This window comes from Pteropus medius, unplaced genomic scaffold (assembly GCF_902729225.1).
Source record: "Pteropus medius unplaced genomic scaffold, Ma_sr-lr_union100, whole genome shotgun sequence".
In the NCBI taxonomy this organism is placed as follows: domain Eukaryota; kingdom Metazoa; phylum Chordata; class Mammalia; order Chiroptera; family Pteropodidae; genus Pteropus; species Pteropus medius.
Genome location: NW_024354503.1, coordinates 14,901,276 through 14,922,721, shown reverse-complemented (window position 1 = coordinate 14,922,721; position 21,446 = coordinate 14,901,276). Strand labels below are relative to the sequence as shown.

General features: G+C 46.0%; 1 protein-coding gene across 2 annotated transcripts in view; it reads left to right on the top strand.

The window, feature by feature from the left end:
- RSPH9 (radial spoke head component 9) overlaps positions 1 to 21,446 on the top strand; it is a 102,108-nt gene that overhangs the window by 47,707 nt on the left and 32,955 nt on the right. The gene's annotated exons all lie outside the window — the stretch shown is intronic.

Sequence of the window (21,446 nt, the reverse complement as noted above, 5' to 3'; positions counted from 1 at the left end):
CACAGTTTTGAGTGTGTGTGTGGGGTATTTATTCAAAGAAGCCACATCCAGGAACTGTGTACACAATGAAATGTTCCAGAAATGCTTTCAGGGGTCCCTTATGGAGGTCTAATGAAAATGATTGTGGGGTTTTGGAAGTGATGGCTTCAGGAATCTTTCTGACCAAAATGGGGCACTTTCAACAACTGACACAGTTAGGCTATGGAGCTCCCCACCTCACTGGTCCCCACTATCCCAGTCACAGCAAATCAGCTGTCTGCTGCAGCTCTGAGCCCACCTGCGGGTACGTCTATCTCAGACTGAGAGATCACCCCACCAGTTGGTGAAGTCTGTGAGGTGGGGCAGGGCAGCGACCCATCTCTGCTCCTTCTTGCTGGTCCCACCACACTTTGTTTGCCCTCCTGTAGCTGTGCTGCTGTTGGACTCACCCACTTACTGTGAGAAACTCCAGGGCATCTCAGTCTCCCAGCCACCGACACAGTGCCTGGCACTTAGTAGGCACTCGTTAAAGTCCATGGAACTGATAAATGAGTCCACCAGCCTGCCATTCTGTCTCGGAGGAATGCCGTATCCTCCTCTGTTCTGGCCTTCACTCCAGTCCCTCCTTCCTGACTCCCAAAGGAACTTGTGGATCTATCCAGCCTGCGTTTTTTGTTTTGTTTTTTTAAAAACAGCTTTATTGAGATATAATTCATACACCGTACCATTCACCCACTTAAAGTGACAATTCAATGGTTTTAGTCAAGTGGCAAAGTTGTGCAATCGTCACCATAATCAGTTTTAGAGCATTTTAATCACCAGCCTGCTCATCTTTTGGCAGCACCTATCCTCCTCAACTTTCAAACACCCACAGGATTTCCTCAGCTTAAAAAAAAAAAAGCCTCCCTTGACCCTGCTCTGCACTCTCTGGCCATTGTGCAATATGTTTCCCTCTTTCCATGACTAAATCTCTTGAATGAGCGGTTCACACCCACTGCCTTCATTTTCTCAGATTCCATAAACATTTTTAAAAAGCATCCACAAAAATACTATGCCAGAAGTTTTCATATACATCATCTAACTTAATCGTCATAAAAAACTGTGAGCTGGGAATTATTATCTCTATTTTGGAGGTGATAAATCCAAGGCAGAGAGAAAGCGACTTGCCCAAGGGCTTGGCTAGGATTTGAATACCCAGGTTTGTGTGAATCCAGAGCTGGTACTTTGCTCTGCTGCCTGCCATCCCTGCAGTAAATCCAGCTGCACAGTTGAGCTGTTGACATTCTCACTCATCACTTGGACTGGGTGCTCCTCGAGCCTCACCACCGCTCAAGTGACCTTTCTGTTCCAACCACATTGATGCCCTTCATGCAGGCTCACTCTCTTCTCTAAGCCTTTGTTCAAGCTATTCCATTCACCTGGCGTCTTTTTCCTTCCTTCTTTCTATCTTGGAATATCCAGGAAAAAAATTTTTTTTTCTTTCTCAGATCTCCTTTCTGCATGAGAACTCCCTGTATTTTAATCGAGCCTACCTGCTTTTGAGGACTATGTCTTGTTTTCTTCCTTACCTAACAGCTCGATCTTGTTATTAAAATTGTTTTGGGCACAGTTTTAAATCTCCTGGGACTCTGGAACCACAATGGTACCCTACAACCCTCACCTTGCTGTGTTATGAATGGAGCAGATTCTCAATAAGTCTTCTGGAAGAAAGGAAAGGAGAGAAGGAAGGGAGGGAAGGAGGAAGGGAGGAAGGGAGAGAGGAAGTAAGGAACAAAGGAAGAGTTTGGTGGTGGAGGTGTGGAGATATGGTGGTAGTGATAGTGAGGGTCCCTGGAAATGAGGATGTGAAGATGTTTTCAATTGCGAAAACTATTTTAAGGTTACAGTAAAACTGGCATCTTAGCATGGGGCCTCCCGCATTCCATGTGCTTAATAAGTGCTGTTTGCGTGAAGTTGAATGACCCCCACCCCCCTGCTGGAGATGGTAGCGATGGTGCTTGTATCTTTTTCTGGGTAAAGAGTCTCCAGAGCAGGGCCCACATCTGTCCCTGATCACTTTCCTGGACTCAGCTCAGGGCCTGACACATGGTAGCTCTCTAACAATGTTTGGCAAAAAAATGGACTTACCTGTAGTCCATCTGAATCCCCCAAGATACGCTGTCCTCAAAGCATTTTCAGCTCAGTCACCTTATTTATTCAATAAATATTTACTAAGCACCTACTATGTGCTAAGCATAGCTCTAGGTACTTGGGATGTAGCAGTGAACAGAACAGATAGATTTGCCTGCTTATATCTGCTGACATTCTAGTGAGCGACAGATACAATAGAGAAGAAAACATAAAAGATAAGAAATTATAGGCTATGTTAGAAAACATTAAAGGCTTTGGAAATTAAAACTAAGTAGGAAAAGGGGAGAAGATTGAGAGTGTCAAGGGAAGGGTGTTTACAGAAAAAACAGTTCAGTCAGAGTAGGCCTAATTGCGAGGTGAGATTTGGGATCAAAACCTGAAGGAGGTGAGGGAGTAAGCCATGAGGATCTTTGGAAGAGCATTCAAGGCAAAGAACACAGCTAGAACAAAAGCCCTCTAGCAGGAATGTGTCTGGAGTGTTTGAAGCCAGTGTGGCTGGAGCAGAAGGAACAGGGAGAGCTGTAGGAAGAGAGAGAAGGGGCTGAGGTTAAATGGTGTGGATCCTGGAGGCCATGTGAGGGCCTGGCTTTTACTCCAAGTAGAAAGCAGCATTGGAGGGTGTTGAGCAGAGGATGGATGAAGTTGGCTTAAAAAGGGTCAACTCTAACTCTGGTTACTATGTGGAGAGTAGACTGTAGGGTACAAGGGTAGAAGGAAGGAGATCTGTAAGAGGACACTGAAGTAATCTGGGAGAGAGGGGATGGCAGCTTGGTGCAAGCAGCGGAGGTGATTGGGAATGGTGGGTTCTGAATATATTTTGATGGTAGAGCCAACAAGACTTTCTGACGATTGAAAGTGAGATGTATGGGAGAGACGTCAATGGTGGCTCCAAGATATCTGGCCTGGGCCATTGGAAGGATGGAATTGCTCTTAGCTATAATGGGGAAGCTGTGAGTGTAACACATTTAAAGGGAAAAATCAGAGGTTTGGTTTTGGCCGTGTTAAATTTGAGACATATAATGGGCATCCAGGTGGTGCTGACGCACAGGCCTTTGACTCTTCAGGTCTGTAATCTTTTGACTTGAGTCTGCTCTTCAACACCTGTGCAGGGCTGCTGCCAGGCAGAGAGAGTGCAGATCCCTTAGACTAAGATTGTGCAGTGTATGGGGTGGCCCTGTTTCTTTCTCCTCCTTCTCTTTCTTCTTCTCCCTCTCCCTTTCCTTCTCCTTCTCCCTTTCCCTCACCTCCTTTTCCCCTCCCCCTTCCCCTCCTCCTCTTTTTGAATTTTTACGAGTTTATTTGAGCCAAACTGACATATATATGCTGGGGAGTAAGATCTCAACTATTCCCTGGTGTGGCCCTATTTCCGAGGCTAGGTTTCCTCATTTGCAAGATTGATTATAATAATACTCATTTTGGGAGTTGCTGTGGGGGTCGAATGAGATAGTAGACATTATTTAGCACAGTGCCTGGCACAAAAGAAACATTTGAAAGGTAATGAAAAAATAACAAGGAACCAACCTGGACTGGCTCCTGCGGACCAGTCATCAAATGGGTTATGGGAGTGGGGACTAGAGAGTGGGGAGAGGAAAGGCTAAGAATGAGGCTGGAACCTGGGGGATGTGATTTCATTGTTCCAGGGGGACTGGAGCTTGGTTGGGCAACAGGAAGGGGAAAGACTTGTGGAAGGGTATATGGGCCATCTAACTACAGGTGTTGGTGTTCTACTGGGCTTGGGATTGAGCAGCTGTTCTCTGAGTGTCCCAGCCAGGATGATGAGAGTCAGGCTGTCTGGTTGCCTGGGGACACTGCCCCTTTGCAGTTGTACCCGTGGGAGATACTTGGCTTTTTTAAAGCCCATGTCTTCTAAGGGGAGAATCCAGGATTTCCTCAGCTTTTCTTTCAGACCCAGGACATGCCTTGGTGTGCAGTAAGCCTTTAATGAATTTTAGCATCGGTCCTTCTCCCCACATCTATAAAATGGTGGCTAAGAAACCTTATTTTCCAGGAATGCTGTAAAGATAGCACGTGACATCACATAAGGAACTATCTTCACAGCAGTGATGACATTTAACCCCCAGGATAACTGAAGTTTCAGAGATGTTCCCTGACCTCCCCAAGGCCACAGGTATGGGGTGCAGAGAGATTTAGGCAATCTCCTTCAGCAGGGGTCTTCAACAAGTTTAGAAAGTAGGGAAGGCAGAGCTGGGCAGAGAGGAGGGAGTCAGGCTCCGTCTGGGTAGGGCATGGCTTCTTCAGGTGTGGGGTGAGTGTGCTAGGTGCAAGGACTGGAGAGTGAGATCCCAGAAATTGGGGCAGGGAGTGGAGTGAGGGGGCAGGGTTCTGTGCAGCTTCCTGCAGCTCTTAGGAGGGAGTGAATGTTTTGGGGGCATGGACCAGACCATGGAACCCCCTTGCTGGGGAGATACTATCCTCCCATTGCACAGATGAGGCTGCTCAGGCCTGGAGAGGGTAAGGACTTTGCTCAAGGTCACACAGTCCAATAGTAATGGAGCCAAGATTGTGACCCAGCTCTGCTCAATACAAGGGCTGCCCTCTCTCCACTACACTACTGGTCATTGTGACCCTCAGGCAACAAGGGGATGGATAGTATCTGATGACCTTTTGACAGTCTCTTCCAGCAGAAACATTCTCTCAGTCTCCGCTCTCTGATCTCCCTCCACACTTGCCCCTGCCTCCTCCCTTTCTCTTCTCTCCTCTTTACTCAACCCCTAGTAACCCCACTGGCTGTGGGCAGGGCTTGCAGGGAGGAGGTGTCTAGCTTTTCTCGGTGACTCACATTAACCCTCTGCCTCTCACCCCACCAAGAGGGTGGTGTGGCTCCCCTCCCCCACTCCATCCTCTACAAGTGCAGCTGAGGGGTACTTCCCAGAATTAGCCACCTGAGAGCAGCTGGAGCAGAGAAGGGGAAGTGGGAGAGAAGATGGAGGCTAACAGCTTCCAGATGTGCCAGGGCAGGAGAACTGAGGGAACCTCCGGTCCAGTGGTCTCCTGCTGTGGCTGGGAGGCTGAGATGGGCTGGCCCCCGCATCCAGGACTTCAGAATTGCCAAGGCAGCTGGGCAGATCCCTACTCAAAAACTGTATGCAAATCCATGTGTATAGGGTGCGGGAGCGCACCCCCCACCCTGCTTCCCGCTGCTGCACCTGCAGGTGCTCCTGGGAAAACCCATGTGGCCCAGCTGCCCTCTGTGGGGCCTTTTTTAAAAAAAAAAACAAGAAAAAAACCAACATTCAATTATTACCTTATTTATATTTCTATGCCTAGGTTACATGGATGAGGCGAATAAGCGGTTTTGCCCCATTTCAGAAAAAGTTTCCAATCAACACCAATTATGTGTGACAAGTCACTAGGAATGGTTACATCTTTGGGTCAAGACTGACTGGAAGAACAGGCTGTGGTGCTATGGTTCATCTCCAAGAAGACTATGGCACAATGGCCAGCACAGACCATACTAACACAACCTTCAGCACTGGTCACAAATTCGGATTTCTTCTCTGAAGCCAGCAAATCAAGTGAAATAACTGAATTTTAAAAAGTTTTAAAATGAAGCCCAAATAAGTGAAAAACAAAACAAAACACAAAAACGAGCCATTCTCTGGATGCATTTTCCTTCCAAAATTTACATAAAACACACTTTGCTCCTAATAATATTAATACTATTACTATCTACTTTGGTTACACTGCCAGTAGGGTAGAGACACAGAACATAGTGGCTTAGCGTGTAGGATCTGGACTCACAGTGCTCAGAATCAAATCCCAGGTCAGCCACTTACCAGCCCCAGGACCAACTGCTCAGCTCCCTTAGCCATGAAACGGTTTCTATTTCATGAAGTTATTATTAGGATTAAGTGAGATAATCTATGCAAAACACTTAACACAGTACCTGGCATATGGTAAGTTACTACAATTTAGAGAGAACACTTACCTTGTTTCAGAAGCTATGCCGTTTTATCTTTGCAACCTGGAAGTTAGCTATGAGTACCCCCATTTTAATGAGAGGAAATTGAGGCTCAGAGAGGCTAAAATACCTTTCTGTGATTACACAAGTGTTAAGCGGCAGGATTACAACATAAACCCAGGCCTATTAGACCCTAAAACCCAGACTCATTGTACAGTACCCTCTCTGGGTGTTTCTTGACTATTTTTTCATCAGCCATGAAAGGTCATAGGACCTCCTGGGGGCTGGGGCCATATTTTTTGTCTTGCTTATCTGAAGAGACAACTGAACAGAAAAATGGGCAACAGCTTAGGATTCTGAGGGGTCCTGGAAGGAGAAGGCAAGTGCCCTAGAGGGGCACTAAGGACAGGAGATTTCAGGAACGTGGACAGAGCAGGGGACAGGATATCCAGATGTTGGAAGGAGTCCAGGTTGTCCTAGGGTGTCCTCAAAGAGTACCTAGGGCCCCTCTGAGCAAAGCCCCAGGATCTGCTGACTGCTCTCTCAGTACGTGTTTCTTGCTTTGCCAATTGCTGCTCCCCTTCTGCACGTCTTCTCCTTGGCTGGGGAGGGGTGGTGGAGGGTCTCCAAAATTCCCCTTTGTGGGATGCAGAGGACAGGAGAACAAGGAGGAGGAAAACCAAGATTGAGGGGGCTGGAGCCAGCCAGCAGGGAGGCCCGCCATTGGCCCAGCTCCCAGGGCCTGGCCTGAGGAAGGAGCTGCTTGCCCCTTACCATTCCCTCCCCCTGCCCCCCAGGGCTCCTTGGCTGCTCAGCCTGCCAGCTGGGCCCCTGCCAAGCCAAACAGCTGCCAGGGGGAGAGGAAGAAGCATTTCCGAGCAGAGAGGCCCCTGTGGGCTCTAACTCAAGTCTAGAATCCCCCTTTCTCACCGCCAAGTGAAAAGGGGAGTTTGTGCACACGCACACAGGCATGCACGCATGGCACCAGGATGCCTGGGGCACACGGCCAGAGGGCCTGGGATGCTATAGGGCGGGGGTGTCCAGGAGCAAGCTCAGGGAGGGATAGAGAGACAGGGGCCTTGCGTGACTGTGCCAGGTGGTAGGGGGGTTGGGAAATTAGGTTTGGCTCACTCAGAGGTTGGTGGGAGTATGGTAGGTTAAATGGTTTCCCCCAAATTTATGTCCACCTGAAACCTCAGAGTTTGATCTTCCTTGGAAAAAGGGTCTTCATAGATGGAATTCAGTTAAGGATTGAAATGAGATCATGCTGGATTAGGGTGGACCCTAAATCCAATGTGAATGTCCTAATAAGAAATAAAAAAGAACATACAGAAACCCAAGGGAGAAGGCCCTGTGAAGATGGATGCAGAGATTGGAGTCTCAGGCCAGGGAAGCCCTCGAGCCACTGGAAGCTGGAAGAGGCTAGGAAGTGTTCTCCCCTAAAGCCTCTGGAGGGAGCGCGACCCTGCCGACACCTTGATTTTAGACTTCTGGCCTCCGGAACTGCAAGAGAATACATTTCTCTTGTTTTAAGCCACCAAGTTTGTGGTAATTTGTTACGGCAGCTCTAGAAAACTAATACAGGAAGGCATATGGCAAAAAGGATGGGTGGATACACCAGGCCTTGATAAGAAAGCCTTGGAAAAAGATCTATTATTTATCAGGCTACTCTTCTGTGCCAGACATTTTTAAAGATACTTATCTCAGTCCTTACAATGACCCTGCCAATAAAAAATATGATTCCCATTCTACAGTGAGCTTCAGACCCAAGGTCGTTTCGACTGATTTGGATTCCAGTATTGGATCCTCTGTTTTCTAAGCCTGGCCTCTTCCCACCTTTGCTCAAGGGGAAGCCTCAGCAGTTTCTAGGTCAAATGATACATGCTTCAAGTTGGAGAGAATGTCTCCAGAAGCCCAGGAGGGGAACATATACCTCACTGGGGAGCTGGGCAAGGTGTCATTACCCCATTGCTCTGGGCGCCTTCTGTGACTGGATGCCCTGGACAATATCTGTTCACCACTATTCTGGTAGTCCTTAGGGACACTCATGCCTGATGGCCTGTTCACATCCCTGAGCCTTAGGGAGGGAAGGGAGACACCCCTACTCGTCTCATTCCCACTGCTACAACCACTATCGCTATCTCCAGCAATGCCACTACCTCTACCATCACTACCAGCCCCTTTGTCACCACCTGTGATCACCATCACCGTCACCACTATCAACACCACCTGTAGCACCATCGCCATGACTGAAACTGCTAGATCAACTGTCACAGCCAGTCCTTCCATGTCCGTGTAACCATCTCCATCACTTCCCCTCTACCCCTGCCACCACCACCACCATCGCCATCACTTCATGACATAATGGAGTTGTTAGAGGTGGACGAGGTGACTCAGGGGAGGTTTCTTGTGACAGGACAACTGAGAAGAATTTTGCAGGGAAGGAGTGGAGTTGGAATATGTCTAGCTGACAGATGTGATCAATAGTAGTGGATTACCCTAAGGTCGGCCTTGTTGAAAGGGGAGGTGAGTCTGCCTGGCTGGAGTAAACTCTTAGCGGGACAGACTGTTTTCGCAGGCGTAGGTTCAGGCGGGTGGAGGTTGCCTGGTTTGTGCTAGTCTCTGGGGAATATGGATTTTGGCGGGTCCCTGGCTCTTGGCCACCTGCCTGGCCTGGCTATAGCAGTGAAGTCATGAGAGTGGCTGTACTGGGAGTAGTGGGGAGTGGGGAGAAATGGAGGGGGCCCGCCCTGGCTGGGAGAGGAAGAATGCCTCTCTCCCCAGGCTGACCTTACCAAAGATGATGTAGTCAACACTTCTTGACATGCTATTCCTCCAGACTGTCCTTCCCTTTGCTTGCCTGGCTCCTCATGGGCTCTGGATGCTGTGGGCTCTCTCTGCCATGGGCTATTTCTCTTTCCCAGAGACACCTGGCTAGTCAGTTCAGCCACCTGAGGGAATACAGGGATCAGAAGACTCTGATCTGGAGTCAGGGAGAGAATTAACTATCGAGGAAGGATGTCACATTTCTCCACTCAGGGGTGTGTGTGTGTGTGTGTGTTGGTAGTGGTGGTGGTAGGGGAAGTGTGGCAGAATATGCCAGATGCTAAGGCCACAGGTGCTCCCCTTGCCACTTCCCTGCAAGCCCAGCTACCTCCACTGCTTTTAAGAACGGGTCTGGCAGGCTCTGGGGACAGCCTCTCTCAATCCTTCCAAACCCCTAAACTGTCCAAATGCCAGTCTAATCCCACCTCTAGGATCACTCTTGAGAGCTTCGGAAGTGGGAAACAATACTATTGTGAGATGTGTTTATCTCTGCATCAGGCGTGAGAGCTGGGCAGACAGGCTGGCGACTGAAGAGGATGAGGGGCCACTGAGTAGCAGACAGCGGGTATTGGAGGGTGGGGTCAGTGAGAGCACTGGGGAGGGGCCCAGGCTTTCCCCTGCACTCTGAGAAGAGGGTGTGGCTGAACAGCCTTCCACTTGCCACAGCAAATCACTCCTCAGGGGTAGACCTTTTGCTGGGTTAGGAAAGACTTTGGCAGGACACGGAGACCTTTCGATGAATAATATGATACGATAGAGACACAATAGATGACACAATAGACAATAGTTGACACAATAGTGATAGCCAGTGTTTACTGAGTGCTTACTACATATCGGGCCCTTTCGAAGCACTTTATATGTATCAACTCATTTACGCGCCACCCCCCTCCCCATATCACTATAAGATTAACACGATTACTGTTATCTGTATTTTGCTGGAGGTTATCCTGTTGATGAGAAGTGGGCCTGGGATCTGTGCATGGTCCATTTGACTCCAGAGTTCATCCTTTTCTTCACTCCAGGGTGGGGTGGTGGCGGATTTTTTCTTCTGAGGTTGGGAGTCCCCACTCCAAACCTGTAGATACGTCTTCTTCTCCGAGGTCCTCACCTGGTGTGGTAAACAGCACAGAAACAGGAGCCGAGAGCCTTGGGATCTTGTATCTCTAGCCTGCTCTGTAGCTGTAGGCAAATCCTTGCTCTCTGGCCTCAGTTTTCTCATCCGCCCTGTGCAGTCATTGGACTGCTCCCTGAAGGTCCTTCCAAGGTGCCATCCGGAGTTGAGCCACCCTAGCTTGGAACTTACTCATGTTTGTCAGGCCTCCCTGGGATCACCCTGGTCCTGGGAATGGCTGGGGTGGGTGAACACAATGGCCAGAAGACTCCTGTATGTCAGGAATGCTCTTGGGTGGCGCTGTGGCAGCTGCCTCTTTGATTCTGCTCTATTAAGAGGAACAACAGTGTCGCAGATCAGAGACAACAGCCAAATCTGTTTGCTTACCCACAGACCCCTGTCTGGGTGTGGGGGTGGGAGCAGGAAGAGGTTCTCCTGGGATCTGGTTCTCATCAACGCTGCACTCCCTTTGGCCACCCCTGACTATGGCCTTTGCTCCAAAGGCAGTGGTATGGATAGGGACAGACCCTTAGATCTCACTACTCTCCCATCTCCTTCTCTCCTCCAGTCCTCTGAATAGCCAATGGGCAGCATTTCAAATTATCCTTCTCATCCTACCAAGCCCTTTCCTCTCCTCCAGACCAAATACCAACAGCCTGTCTATTTACCCAGTAGACATTTACAAAGTGCCCACCATGTGCCGGCACCATGCCAAACGCAGGAAGATAGGGGTGGATAAAGTTTGTTTCCTGCCCTAAGGAGCTCATAGCCTCAAGGAGATTAACCCCAAACCAGCCACTCATTTCTTACCCTCCACACTTTATCGCTTAGGCACATCCACATGCCTTTGGGGGATCACCAGAGGTGGAGGACAGAGTGGGACAGAGGGATTCTCTGGGGTCTGGAGGTCAGAGGAGGTCTGGGGGAACCAGAACAAGCAGCAAGAGTAGACTCTGGAGACAGCAGGCTCTGAGTGGGAGGTGCAACCCCTTTCTTCTGATGGTTGCCTGGGCCAATGCCTGAGTAGGAGGAGGATGGTGGGCGCTATCTTCCTTTTTGCTGGAGGAGACTTCCAGCAAGAGAATATCCTGTTTGCTGAGCTGGAATCCTGAGATCTGTTTATGCCAACTTGGCTTAAGTGGTGATCCCAGAATTTTAAGAAAAAGAGGGGTACAGAGCCACAGATTCTGAGATGGAGACATGGGAGGGCAGATTTCCATGTAAGGGAGTTAGATTCCATTAGAGAAGCTGGTGAGTCTGAGGAGATGGGTCTGGTTGGGTTAACCTGTTATGAAAAGCAACAGCAAAGACTTGTGAAATGGGGAATACTAATCTCATGTAAAATATTGATGTCATTCACTCATTTATTTCATCAACATGGATTATTGAGTGACTACTATATTCCAAGCGCTGTATTAGAAGCTGAGGATTCAGTGGTGAAAAGAAAGATTCAGTTCCTACTCACTTGGAAATTGTGCTCGAGTAGAGAGAAAGACAGTAAGCTGATTGCTATATGAAAAAATTATTTTGATACAAAATTGAAAAAGCATTAGAGAGAAGTACAGGATGTTATGCTATGAGAATTTATAACATTTTGATCTACCCGAGTCTGTGTGATTGGGAAAGACTTCCCTGAGGAAATGACATTTAAACGGAGGCTTACAGAATGAGAGCAATGAGTTAGGGCAAGGTTCAGCTGTGAGTGACAGAAAAAAACCCAAATAATGGTCATGTAAACAAAATAAAAGCTTACTTTTCTCTCATATAAATTGTGCCAGAGCTAGGTAGTCCAAGGCTGGTGGGTCATCTCCATAACCATAAGGGACCCAGGCTCCTTCTATCTAATATTGTTGCTCCACTGTTCTCAAATGCACAGCTTCTATTTCATAGTCCAAAATGGCTGCTCTAACTGCAGCCATCAAGCCCACATTCCACTCAGTGGGAAGGAGAAAAGAGGAGAGAGAAGGGCATGCCCCATCCTTTAAGAACACATTTTGTAGGTTGCACACCATTTCTACTTACATACCATTGTCCAGAGCTTGTTTATATACCAAACTGGAAAGGAGGCTTGGGAATTTGTCTTCATTCTGGGCAGCTAAGGGCTTAGCTACAGATCAGCAGTTCTATTACCAAAGGAAAAAGGGATGATGGATAGAAGTCTATGCCCCAAGGAATTAGCTGGGTGAGAGATGGAGTGATGGAGAGAGGGACTGGCATGTGTGAAGACCTTCAGGCAGATAAGACATTGAGAATGACTTAATGACTCCTGTTTTCTTGTGTTCAGCTGAATGACTGGTGGTTGCATTTGCTAAGCTAAGGGACCCTGAAGAAGGAGCAGGTTTGGTAATCAGGACAAGTTCAGTGTTGGACCCATTGAATTATAAGGCTTGTGAGCCGTCCTTGTAGAGAAGCTCATGGATATATGAGTCTGGACTCAGGAGACAGGTCTATACTAGGTATCGTAGGCGTATTAGTGGTAATTGCAGCCATTATGGGAGGAAATGAGAAGGCCCAGGGGGCAGCGGAGAGTGAGAAGAGAAAATGCCTAGGGCAAAACCCTGAGAACACTTGGAAGATGCTCTCCTGGTTTCTGGTTCCCTTTAGGGGCATTGACTCTCTGCCATCTTGTCGGGTGATAAATCAGATAATCTGCTCTCCTACTTCAAAGTTTGGAAGGATTCCTAAAGACCTATTTCACCAGACCCTCCCTCTCGCCAGTGCGGGGGCAGCCAGGTGACCTAAGCTCAGGGATGGACAGCTTGAGCATCCTAACACTGGCACAGAAGAAGACTTTGGAGTTTAATCAAGTAATTTCTGTTCCATTTCTGAGCGACGTACTCCAGCCTACCAGTAGATTCCTTGAGCTAGTTCTTCAATATTTTTCCAATACAAAAATTATTATTATTATTATTTTTGCTTATAAATGCCAGAATTGGTTTCTGTTACTTGCAAACAGAGAGGAGCCAGCAAAGGAAATTGAGCCAGACAGAACTGAGCCAGACAGGGGCCAAAAGAAAACTAGGAGAGTGAGGTTTCACAAAACTCAGTGCAAGAGTATATCTTAAAGAAAGGAGTAGCCAGTGGTGTCAATTTTTATTTAAAAAATGTCCAGCATGTCTAAATAAGCATAGGAGAAAAAGGCAAGAAGGAGACACAGCTGTTAACAATAATCAACAATGGCGGGGCAGGCTTTAATAGATCTCTGTTCAAAGGAAGGAACCCAACTCTTAAGACAAGAGTTGCTTAAGACAAGAACAACAAAAAAAGTAACTTATCGGCTACGGTCATTGAAAAGTCCAAGGGTGGACCTGTGTTTGTGAATAATGTCATCAGGACTGGTCTCTGCTCTCCTGTGTTGGCTTTCTTCTCAGCTGTAATCTCTTCAGGCAGCACTTTTGGCAGCTTCCGACACATACTGTACAGTTAGGAACTCCAGAGTAGAAAACCATTCTCCTTCCCAGTGGCCCCAGTAAAAGCCTGGGATTGGCTCTTTTGGCCTGTCATCTGTCCTTCCTGAACCAATCACTACGGTCAAGATGTTTTGGTGCTTGAGTGATCAGGCCTGAATCACGTGTCTCTCCCTAAAGATGGGCAGGAGTGGGGTGGGGTGGAGGTCAACTTTATCCATCCTTTTACAGAGGGCCTGCCCAAAGAAGTTCAAACAAACTTATCAGAAGATGGGATGGCTCCTGGGCATGAACACCAAACCTGCAGCCCAGCTTACCAGGGAGAAAGCTACAACTGGCTAAGTTTGGCTCACAGGGCCAAACTTAGGAGGGCCTGGGGCAAGGCCCAAAGAGGCCCACTTCCCTGGTGCAGAGGTACTGGGCAGACAAAACTTGAACATGCATATGGACCTGGTGGTGGGAAGATGCAAGGAGAGTAAACTGGCAGAGTGTACAAGTGGGCTCTGCAGCCAGAGACCTGGATTTGAATCCAACCTTTGATATTTACTAACTTTTTTACTTCTGCGTCTTAGTTTCCTATTTGAAAACTGGGTTAATATAGGCATAGTGTCTACCTCTTAGAATTCTTATGAGAATTAAATGGAATTATCTGCATAAAGGGGTTAGCTGTGTTCTTAGAAGATAGTAAGTAATGTTTGCTATTATTATAGTGGACTTGGGGGTGTTCCATGCCCTTGATGGGGGAGCAGGCAGTTTTTGGATCCCCCTTCTTCCTGCCATCACAGTCTCCTCAGTTCAAATCCCAGAATTCACTAATGGGCTCTAGCAAAGGCCAGCCAATTCCAACCCCAGGGATGAGGAAACTGGAGGGATACCTGGTGGTCAGGTGCAGTTGGGGTGGGTTTTAATAGGGCTGTGTCAAGGCGAGTGGGAAAGATGCTGGAAGGTAGGGCTGGGGAGGAGGAGGGTGGGGAAGTCGAGGTAGACTGGGAAGATGAGGACTAAGGGGAGAGGTGATTTTGGGCAGAGCCAGCAGGGGTCACTGTAGATCTAAGTAACCTCAGGGAGGCTCCTGGCCACCCAAGGGCCTTCTCATGTTACTACCTGCCTTTGTAACTGTCATCACTGGGCTTCAGGGCTCAGGTCATTTCTGGGCAGAGGGGCTGAGGTTTGACTTACACAGTTGGAGGGAGCCTCCTCAGGAAGCTGCCCTCTGTGCCCTCTGGGGCCTAGATCATCTCTCCTCTGATGGAGGCCTTTCATGGTTGGGTGTGTGCCTGGCTTTCCTCCTCACTGGACCCTGAGCTCCAGCAGTACCTAGAAAGTGTCTCTGGAGATGCTTCCCTATAAAGAGCTCTAAGGCAAATGTGTTTTCTTGTCTCACTTCTCTCCAAGGCTTGTGGCCCAGATGAGCATTTTGGAGGCTCAGAGAAGTCCTGCAGTCAAGAAAACCTGTCCGACTTTGTTCAGCCTGGGTTTAGCCTTATTTGAGTCCTATCACCAGGATATACTTAGGGCAACACTAGTTTAAGGAATGTCCTGGGCAGAGGGCAAATGCCCCGGGGGTGGGGTGGGGTGGGGAGGTTTATGAGGCAAGCCCATTCCCCTTCCCTCAACTTCTTTTGCAAAGTAATACATAACACATTTGTTGTAGAGAAATGGAAAAAAATCAAAAGTGCAAAGACAATTACCTCCCCCACCTCCTGCTCCATAGACCTACCTCAAAAAGCTCTGTCCTCTGTCCTCCCTCTTCCTAGGGAGGAGGAGGTGACCATGGGGTTCCTGTCAAGGCAGATGCCCTTCTATCGTGTGTGGGGGGTGAATCGGAAAAGAGCCCTTTCAGAGATCATTTCATTCAACCTTCTGTCTCTATGCTGTGCAATTCCTGCCTCTCTTTCTTGTGGACATTCCTAGAAGAAAGGAGGAAGTTTGGCGGTGGTTCAGAGGATGGTGAGTGGCATGGAGGGTAAGTGGGTATCCAGATCACCAGGGTGGAAGGAGACCTTCCTTTGTAGGTGAGGAAATAGGCTCTAAGAGGGGACGAGACTTATTGCGGCTTCACAATGAGCCAGTAGTAGAGGCTGCAGAACCTTGGCTCCTGGCCAAGGGCCCTCCCCACCACTCCCCAGCTCTTGATGGCAGGAGGCCCTAGAGGGGCCTGTGCCCTCTGTGCAAGGCTGTGGTTTCCTCTGTGGGACTGTCGGGCCTCCTGGGGTGTGTGGGTGCCATGAGCGTGCACCACAGTTGTGTAACAAGCTCCAGGGTGTGTGCACGTGCTGAGTAACCTGATGCAACAGGGAAGTTGCGGTCCCGTGAGCTGGGGTGTGGGTGCTTGGCTGGGGCCCAAACCACAAGGAGTATTTGCCTGTGGCTGCAGAGGCTGGGCACAGGGGGTCGCAGAATTGTCTCCGTCAGGGCTTGTCCTTCCCTGGTGCCCACATCCTGGTCGCTGTGGGCAGAAGGCTTGAAATGGCGCTGCCTGGCCAGCTGATGCTAGAGGGGGGTGTTGGTGCAGAGAGGGAGACCTTGCCCCATCCTCATCCTGTTTGCCAGGATGCCTATTGTGATGAGGGTGGGGGCAGGCAGGGCTTCCTCCCTGTGGTTCCATTTCTTCCATCTCTTCCTGGTTGTAAAACTGTCCCCCCTCACCCCCAGCAATCCCTGAGCCCTCATCTCGGTTCCAGTCTTTTTGTGTGGCAACATCGTCTCTTGCTCTCTCTGCTCTCCTGAGTCCCCCAGCCCTGCACCCACGATGGTTTTTCCTGAACAATCCTCACTCCCCCATTGAGGAGAAGCAGAATAGGGGAGAATTAAAAAGCATCTGCATTCCAGCCAGGCCAGATTCTAACTGCCTTCTGCCATTCTTGAACCAAGTGACAGAATGATCTGAGTCCTCTCCGCCTTCATGTGCTCATCTGAGAGATGGGTGCAAAGATACTTTCACCACAGTCCTGTTGGAAGGGACCTTAGGATCTGGGAAGGAAACCCATAAATGGGATTGCCCTTTAATTTCGTCTCACACGAATTGAGTGTCTGAGCACTTTCACCTCCACTATCTCTATCACTAGATGAGGCAATAGGCACTTGGAGAGCCAGGGGCCCTGGAAGGAGGTGAGTAGTGAAAGCAGACACTATCCTGCCTGCCCTGTGCCTGGTGAGGGTCTCAGTGGCCATCTGCGAACCTTATCTCCTTCCTTGTCTTGGAGGGAGGTGAGGCGCGTGTGTTCCTTCTGCCCATCTCACCTGCTCCAGTTTTCAGAGAGACAACATCTTTGGGAGTGGCCAGTGGGCTGCAGGGCTAGGGAAGGGGAGAAAGGGCATCTGTGTCCCGTATCTTCACCTCCTTCCCTGGCTGGGCTGCACCTGGCCTCCTGGGGCTCCAACCAGTGCTCTCAGATCTCTTTGAGTCTATGTCGCTTTATCCTGCACTAACTGCCTGGTATTTTGATGATCTGGTTATGTGTCTATTGTAAAAATAATACGTAGTGCTTACTGTGTGCTAGGCTTCACATATATTAACTCACTTCCTCCTCACAGCAGAGGTAGGTATAATTGTTATCTGTGAGGAAACTGAAACTTACAGAAGGGAAGTGCCCTGCTCAAATTCAAATAGCTTCTGTTATCTAACCTCAGTCACTATCATATCACCATGTTTGATTCTCTTCAGAGCCTTGATCCTAGATACTTGTCTGTCTGTTTATATATTTGTTTGCCCATTGTCTATCTCTCTGTCTACACAGTAAGCTCCATGAGGGCAGGGACTTTGTCTTTCTTATTCACATTCCCAAAGCCTGGATTGGTGCCTGGTACAAGGTAGATGCTCAGTAAATATTTGTGGGATGAGTGAGCCATTGACCCACCCAATGGAGACTCTTTGAGAGTGTGCTCTGTGGTTGTTCATGTCTGTTGCTACCCAGCACAGGGCCTGGCCTAGACATGGTGCTCAGTAAGTGGTTTGCTGAATGAATAACTGAATGAATGAACAAATGGAAGAGAATCCAGAGGACTCAGTTATTACCGCTTTCCCCTCCAGACTCTAGGAACTTGTGGAAGATCTTCAGCCACAGAAAATATGGAAAAAGAATATATTCTTCCTGGATCTCTGTTTTGGTTTTTCTGTGTGATTTTATGTGTGGGCACAGAGTGGGTACACAGGGTTTGGAAAAGCATGAGAAAAAGATTGGAAACATAACAACCCCTGGGAAATGAATGCTTGAATAATTGCCTCGTGTCCAAAGGCAGGAGGAGGTATAAACAGAGCATATGTGTGCGGCCCAGAGGAGGCTCCTAGTAAGTGATGAATAAACAAGTGAACTGGTGAGTGAATAAGAGAGTGAAATGAGTTGAGTCAACTACACAGTGAGCTCCTTAAGGCAGGCCCAGGTCATAATTTGTTTTTGCACCCCCAGCCCCAGCCCCAGCACAGGCCCAGATGAGAGTTTGATACATGTTTGTTAAATGAATAAATGGATGACTACATTAGTAGTAAGGAACATGGAAATAAATAAGAAAGGGTAAGTGCAGCAAAGGGCTCCAGAGCCCTAGTGAATCCAACGAAGGATGCAGATTCCAGCTTTTGGGTTTTTTTCATAGGTGTTAGGGTCTGAGAAATAAGGAAAGGGCCTGGAGAATGCCAGGAGCTTGGCTTCCCTCTATTTATTCTTTCCAGGTAATCTGTCTGGGGTACTGTGCAAATACTAATAATAATTATTAAAAAAATAATAAGACCACATATTTGCTGAGCACTTACTATGTGCCTGGCTCTAAGGTCTTTACATGTGTTAAGTAATTTAATTCTTTCAGCAACCATAGGTAAGTATACTATTTTCCCTATTTTGTAGAATAGGAAATTGAGGCACAGAGAGATTATATAAATTGTTCAAAGTCACGCTACTAGAAAGTGAACACACAGTCATTGCTCAGGTTCTGCTAAAGACAGCAGTGGCTGCTCATGCATGTACCTAGTAAATGATGCTCTCTGGGTCCTACTCTGGTTGCATTACCTCTCTAGGCCTCAGTTTCTTCATCTGTAGAATGGGAATGTATATTGTGATGTGCTAGGAGACAGAAGTCAGGGAACTCTGAAAGCTATAAAGGGGCAACACGGCTTTTTTAAAGGGATTTTCCTCCTTTTCCTCATGAATCACCATCATCTTCATTATGATCATGATCACGATAATCTCTAGACCTGGCCTCCTGCCATTAATATGCCAGGTTAGGCTACAGCACCGGAGACCCTGGTGAGACGACAAATCAACTTCCCATTCATGGATAATTGTTGTCTGATTTGGCCTCATTGATCTCATATCTCACATATCTCATATCACCCTCTATACCTTTACTCAGCTCTGGCCCCATCTTCTCTTTCCTCAGTTATTGCAACACTCTCCTCCCAGCCTCTGGGGTCTTCCCCATTCCTATTAATTAATTTATATAATATGTAAATCAAAACCTTTCACTCTCCTGCCCTCATGCCAAGAACTGACACTGACTCTAAACTATTTTATTTTATTTATATTTTTATGAAACGAGAGGCCCCTGAGAATGTGACACCTCTTTTCTAGCCACCCCCAATGCCCTCCAGCCATGCCATATGACTGGCAACTACTGTAATGGAGCATGGTTTTCATTGCCTCTTTGCCTTGGCCTGTGCTGTTCTCTCTACCCAACGCATCCTTTCCAATTTTATTTCCACAGCGAATGCCTACTCATTCATTTTACCCTCCAGAAGAAAAAAGGCATTGTTGCTTTTCCTGGTTATAAAAGTGATGCATGCTCAGTGTCAATAATTCGAGCACTATAGAATGCACTAGAAAAGAGAAATGTTTCCTATCCTATAGTTCCAACAATTGGAGATAACCGCTGTTAAAGTATTATATGGTATAATCATGAATGTTTTTATATGCATATATATATACATATCTTTAAATATGTATAAATACACATATACTTACAAAAATAAGATCATGCATGAAATTTGATAGCCTACATTTTGCTCTAAATGAAATGTTTTGGACATTTTTCCTGTGAATCAGCAGTTTTACACAGTAATTTTTTGTTCTTCAAAACTCCATTCCAATTCCAATATTCACTGCTCTGGAAGGCTCTCCTGGTTTCCCTCTTCTTCTCTAGTCCCCACCTATGGTATCTGTCCTCTGAGGACTCATCCTACCATGTACCTCTTTCTTTGAAACATATCCCACTTGTAAGGTCATTGTTTGATTTAAAAGACAAATGCATAAAAAATAATTATAAATCTATGTAAATGGACATACAATGTACAAAGATATCATCTGTGACAAAAATATAAAGGGGGAGAGATGGAGCTGTAACAGAGCAGAGTGCTTGTATTTTGATACTATGTCGGTATTATTAAAACCAGGTTGTTGTAAGATATTAATTGTAAGCTCAAGGTAACCACTAAGAAAATAATTTAAAAAATACAAAAAAAAAAAGAAACAAAAAGGAAAAAAGAAGAGTATTGTAATGGTATATTACAAAAAAAAATCAACTAAATACAAAAAAAAAGGTTGTAATGAAGGAATTGGGAAACAAAATCATATAATACATACAGAAAACAACTAAATGGCAGAAGTAAATCATTCTTTATCAGTAGTCATAGTAAATGTAAATGGATCAAAACTCTTCTATTAAAAGGTAGAGATTAGATTATTCTTTATCAATAATCACAATAAATGTAAATGGATCCCACTCTTCTATTAAAAGGCAGAGATTGGATTTAAAAACATGACATGATGTCTACAAGAGACTCACTTTAGATATAAAGGAACAAAGAGATTGAAAGTAAAAGGGTGGGAAAAGATATCCCATGCAAATAGTAGCCAAAAGGGAGGTGGGGTGGCTATATTATTGTCATACAAAATATACTGTAAGTCAAAAAATATTACAAAAAACAAAGGACATTATATATTAATGAAAGTTTCAATTCGGCAAGAAGATGTAGCAATTATAAATCTATATACATCTAAAAACAGAGCCCCAAAATATCTGAAGCAAAAACTGACATGATTGGAGGGAGAAATAGACAATTCTACAATAACAGCTGGAGACTTCAATACTCCACTTTTAATAATGGATAGAACAATTAGAAATTCAATAAAGAAATAGGAGACTTGAACAACACTATGAATCAATTTGACCTAACAGACACATACAGAACACTCATTCTCAAGAAAGCAGAATATACATTCTTCTCAAGTGTATATGGACCATTCTCTAAGATAGACAATACGTTAGCCACAAAACGAGTCTTAATAAATTTTAAAATATTGAAATTATGCAAAATATCTTTTCTGATCACAATGAGATGAAACAAAATCAATAACAGAAGGAAAACTGAAAAATTCACAAATATGTGGAAATTAAATGACACACTCTTGAATAACCATTAGGCCAGAGAATAAATCACAAGGGAAATTACAAAATACATTGTAATGAATGAAAATGAAAACTATGGGATGCAGAAAAAGCAGTTCTCAGAAATGTATAGCTGTAAACTTTTACATGAAAAGAAAATCTCTCAAATCAATAACCTGAGTGTATACCTTAAAGAACTAGAACAAGAAGAGCAAAGTAGCCCTAAAGATAACAGGAAAAAAACCCCTAATAAATGTTAGAGTAGAGATAAATGCAATAGAGAATAGAAAAGCAATATAGTAGAAAATAAAAAAAAAATTCTTCGTAAAAATCAACAGAATTGACAAAACTTTAAGTAGATTGACTAAGGAAAAAAGAAGACTCAAATTACTAAAAACAGAAATGAAGTGAGGACATTACTACTGACCTTACAGAAATAGAAAGGATTATAGCAGAATGTTATGAACAATTATATACCACAAATTGGTTAACTTAGAAGAAATGGACAAATTCCTAAAAAAATGAAAACTTCCAAAACTGAATTAAACAGAAATAGAAATTTTGAATAGATCTTTAAAAATTAAAAAGGTTGAATCAATAACCAAACCCCTTTCAACAAAGAAAAATCCAGTACCAGGACTGGTGAATTCAACCAAACATCTAAAAGAAAATTAACATTAATTCTTTTCAAACT